Source organism: Lytechinus variegatus, chromosome 3 (assembly GCF_018143015.1).
Source record: "Lytechinus variegatus isolate NC3 chromosome 3, Lvar_3.0, whole genome shotgun sequence".
Classification (NCBI taxonomy): Eukaryota; Metazoa; Echinodermata; class Echinoidea; order Temnopleuroida; family Toxopneustidae; genus Lytechinus; species Lytechinus variegatus.
In genome coordinates this window covers 62,678,695-62,684,302 of record NC_054742.1, presented here as the reverse complement: position 1 = coordinate 62,684,302, position 5,608 = coordinate 62,678,695, and positions in this window count along the sequence as shown.

The following is a 5,608-nucleotide window of genomic DNA, read 5'->3' as shown; positions in this document are numbered from 1 at the left end:
GGCAATTGGTGCTCCTTGCTTCGCTGCCCACCAATGTACCATCTTGAACCACAATGGAACGCCCACAAGCCAAAGACTGGATTACATGAACGTGTTTGCTCCCAAAACACAAATTCCCCCTTCCTTCCCTCCTTCAAACTTCTCCTTAGCTACCCTACGACAAAAAAAAGGGGGGACAGTCCATTCCAAATAGCAAGAAGACATCCTGCAAACAGGGAAGAATAGAAGGAGGGATCACTTTCATCGTGTCTCATTTGTAGGACAAACACTTTTGTGTTTGAAAACAAACTGACCTACTGTGCCAATGCAAATGACAAGAGAAATTCAATATGTTCTTGCAGACCCGAAAATTTTTAATGAATAAAATCAACAATGAAATTACTATGAATTAGGGTCTTCGTTCAGAGGAAATACGTCTACATCCATTCTAAAATAAATTACAGCAGGATATGTGGAAGTAGTGAGTGGGAATTCAAAGACATTTAAAGTCCCTTTTTTCCTGAGAAAAAAATTTCTACCATCAATGTTATGTATTTAATGAATCCATTTTATTCTAGACTTCCTAGAACTAACGCAGAGGGGAACAATGTGAAAATGTGGTAAAAGAAGAAAAGACAGAGCTCAATTAGAGAGAGATCTAATGAATAACATGTCAGAAAAGAGTCAAATGAGAAAAAGAAATTATTAAAAGAATGACAAGGGTTGCAATTACAACAAAGACCCTGTTCTCATCTACATCCTTGAACTAGCATTTCCAGCTCACGTTAAACTAGTTTCCACTTAATTAGTTTTCGGGCTGCAATGAGAACATGGTCAAGGCTAACACGCATAAACTTGAAATCTTAAAAACTCTGGTTGACTGTAAAACTATTTTCATTATTAACTTCATGCTTTAAATATGGCAAAGAAAAATATCTAAGCAGATGATACATAAACATTATTTTGTTTTCAGGTGATAAGGTATATCCCCTGTTCTTCAAAGACGGAAGTGTGACTAAATGTATCTTCTATCAACTTCGCTTCACAAAAACTACATTAGCTACATCATGGAGCTATTACGCTCCATGGCTACATCAAGGTTACTTGTACCCAATGTGATAGGTAGTTAGTCCTATCACTGTCATCAATGCAGCTGATTATCTGCTTATTTTAGCAATCAACCAATATCCTTTTAACTGTCACCCGGCAGTAGATTACCAGTGACCATGTGTCCTGGAGGGAATAGATTTTTGAGTTTTCCAATCTAGGGATATTGGTCTTGAAGCGTACCAGATCAATACTGTCCATCTATTGACCATTGGTCCCCTTCAGGCTGGGATTGACACACCTCTCATCATCTCTATTGTTCCACATGATAGGTCTATCAGGGATTGCTTCATAAACATGTTTGTTAGCTTATGCTGTTTACAAGTATAATCTATGGCTGTGTTCAAGCAACGACTCTTAAAAAAAAAGGTTTCGACCTGTATTCTGAACTCGGGTTTAATTCAAACATTGGTACACAGCAAAAACTGTGGTGTTAACCAGTGTACATAGAGGACCACACCAGTTATTTTACACCAGTGTTAAATTGGTGGTGTTAGTTTTACACCTATAGGTGTTCTTACAACACCTATGGTTGTTACATTTACACTCTTTGGTGTTATGTTCAATCTCTAGGGTGTTAATTTAACACCTCAGGGTGTGGTCCTCTATTAACACCAATTGGTGTCAGTTTTAACACCACAGTTTTTACAGTGTATAAAGTTGTGTTTTAAATGTGACATATAAGAGTAAAGGTTCAATTTGTTAGCACATTTGGTGCTTCATAGTTTCTCACTATGAAAGCATGGACAGAGAACATGTAAAACAAATAACATCTAGTCGTCTACAATATTTCTTCAATTTTTAGTTTCCCATAATGTCAATTAATAATCAGACCATGGCCTGATAGTATAAGTTAAACTTTACTTCAGGAGTCAGACCATTTCATAGTTATGTTTATGTAGTTCAAGGCAAATCTTCATTTGAAGCAGTCATAGAAATAAATTTCTTTTAAAATACAAACATGAAACGCTAAAAATTGCCTGAATGGTACAGAAATATGTCATGTTTCTATGATGACACTACTGTTCTATCAGTTCTTTCAGTTCAGACACGCGCATTACATTAATTCAAGATGACCTTTACTTTGCATATTGGCAAGTCCTAAAATATGAGGGAATCAACATTGGTAAGCAAAAAAGTTACGCTTTGATGCTACCCTGAAGTATTTGTGATTCCACTGTTGATTTTATAAATGTTTGTTATTCTGGCTTAAGAAAATAGTATGAACACACCTTTCAAATAGGAGGTTATCCATATGCTTATGGTACAAAAGCTCATTAGTAGAATACATGGTGTAAAGAATACGTCAATATTGAAACATACAGAAGAAATTGATTCCTTTTCACTTGGCCTAAGTCTTCATAGAAAATTAAATAATCAACATATAATTCAATACTGACCTGAAATATAATTTCTGTCCTTTCAAAATCTCAATCAAATGGGTATAGATTCATGGCTTATTAATGGGCTTTCTTCATTCTGGATAAATATTTTTGGTCCAAATTTGCTATATACGACATTTGGCCATAGTGCCAGAAGGTCTTATGACCACTTGGACTAATGATCACTTGGTTCAATTATTATTTGACAGAATTTCCATTTTATGTTGGCTGAAGATGAATGCCCAAATGAATGCCCTATAAAATTGTACTTGATTTGTATTGCTTTATATTACTTTGTATTATGTTTTGAATGGAAATGAAATAAAAGAATTGAATTGAAAAAAAAATTGAAAGTTAGCCCAAGAATTGTTAGACGGAACTGGTTCAGCCAAAATGGACGGTTGAACTGTACATGTACAAGCCAAGTGGAAATTAGATGAAAATAATTAGTAGATGAGATGGATAAGCAAAAAAAATGTAAGACCTATGGGATTTGACTCACGTTTATAGACCAAATGATTGCAATACCAAACAATGTACAGTATGAGACTTCATGTATTTTACAGTTAAATCTAATACAAAGAACTGAACAACTTTTATGGTAGGTTTACATAGGGCTAATATATCCCCTACAGAAATTTCCAAGCTTGCGGGAAGCGTGCGACTAGCTTGCGGCATGCTAGTAACTAGCATGCGGCTAGCTTAATAAGCGTGTAATATGCGTGCAGAGTAATAGTTAAGCGATCTTTTAGCGAGCAGGGACTGTTCGCTAGCATGCACTCGCTTATTAAGCGAGCGCCCTGCTAGTCGCATGCTAGTTACTAGCAAGCGGCACGCTTAAATTTCTGTAGGTACTTAATGTAATAATTTATTTTACTTTTTGAGCTAATCAGCAGAACATTGTATTACAGTTTATAATAGACCCTATGGGAATTTATAGATCAGTCAATAGGTGGTTTCAGACCGCCTCGAAGTTCATCAGTTCCAGGTATTCTCTGATCGGGAAATTTACCCCAATCAAAAAATACCACGTATTTTGGTAACGTGAAAGCCAGAATTTTAACCAACCTGTTGATTGGTTCAAATATGAACCTATCAAGTGTTGGTTAAAACAAATTGAATTAAAAATGAAAAGAGATTTTTAACAACAATTGGCCGGTTCATTAAACCAACTTTTGCATTGGTTAAAAATTTGTGTCGGTGTATATTATCATTATCCTTTCTCCTTGATTTTCAATCAATGTAACATGGTTCAAGTTCACTGATCCTCTAGAATTACATGTATGTTCAGTTATATCAATGTCAAAATTTTATGAAATGGGTCCATATGCTTTCTAAGTTAAGATGACATTTTTAAAAATTCAAAACATTTAAACTGTTTTTTATATCAAACAGGTAATTTATATGAATGTTTCTTTTTTCAAAAAATAACTATTGCTACATTATTCACAAGTATCCTTAACTTTAAAATTCCATATACAATTCATTTCACCAATGATTTCATCCTCCCCCCCCCCTCCCTACACACACACACTCACAAATCCTGATTAAATGAAGACTATTCTTTGAAAAAACTTGGATCAGAATTCAGAATAGAAAAGCAACCATGCATATATGCAGGTTAATTCCCCAAAGCTCAACTTGTAATGGAGCTAGTCGTAACAAATGGACTATGTATTATAATAAATAAAAGTAGAATACGAACAACAATGGCTAGAATTGAGTCAATAATTCCACATTTTCCCATCACTCATTCAACGATAAACTTCAGTACCAATTTTCACTCAAGCTCTGTATCTATTGTGATTTAAATCCAAGAAAACGATAGCTTTTGTGCCACACAATAGTGAACTAATGGTTCAGTACGCGCACATTTAAATTAATTCATTTTGGTAAATGATGCTTTGTTCAACTATAAATGCAAATATATATGTGGTTGCCATGGTCAATGAGATGACAAACTACTGAAAACCACATTATCTATATATTATGCAAATTAAGCAAAACCTCACTTATTATTTTAGCCAAAGTTTGTAATAGATTGATATCATGACAAAATACATGTACATGAAATCAATACATTGTCAAATGTGATTGAAAATGCCTTGTAATATATTAATTATGAAATGAATTCATGTCAAAAATGGCTGAATGAACTTGGTTCTGTGTGCGTTTTATTTTAAACAAAGCACAAATTCTAAACTACACCTCATGCAGAATGTTTGACAAAAATCCATCAAGAATAATTTGAATGTGACTGAGGACTAAGATAAATGTTGTGGTACAGTTTGTATAGCTAGCTATACAGTGCGTCCCATGAAAAAAGAAACCTGTTTTCAGAGATAGATTTCACAATTTTTAAATGTGTTTTTACTATAAATTTGATACTCATGCTGGCAAGAGTTTACACAAAAATGATTAAGAAGAGTTGAAAATTTTAATGTCAAAACCGATTTGCAGAAATGAGTAAAAAATTACACTCAGCTTACACACATGCAACCAGAAAAAAAACTAATTAAAAGGTACACTGTTCAGATTTCTAGTAATACCTTTATACCCCCATCGATATTTAGGGCATTGAAATTGTTAAAATTTGAAAAATGTACAATTTCTTTAAAATAGAAAAGTTCAATCAACAAAAGGGTATCTGGAATAGATTTATGATTCAAACATCCTTCCCTACATTTCATCTGGATTTGTGTGAGACCCACATTCCTTAATTTACAGGAAGATACATGGACATTAATGAAATTGACAAGTGGAATGCCTCTGGCCGTCTCACCTGCATCACACGAATTCAACATAGTAGCAGTGCTGACTTTGAAAACTACTATAACTTGATATTTGGTTACTCTTATTTCCACATTTCATGAAGTAGACCAATACACTTTACAGAGATAGGATGGTAATTCAACAAATACCCCCAATGTGGCCAAAGTTCATTGACCTCACATGACCTTTGACCTTGATCATGTGACCTGAAACTTGCACAGGATATTCAGTGATACTTGATTACTCTTATGTCCTAGTTTCAAAAGTCAGATCAATAAACTTGCAAAGTTATGATGGTAATTCAACAGATACCCCCATTATTGCCAAAGTTCATTGACCTTTGACCTTGGTCATGTGACCTAAAATGT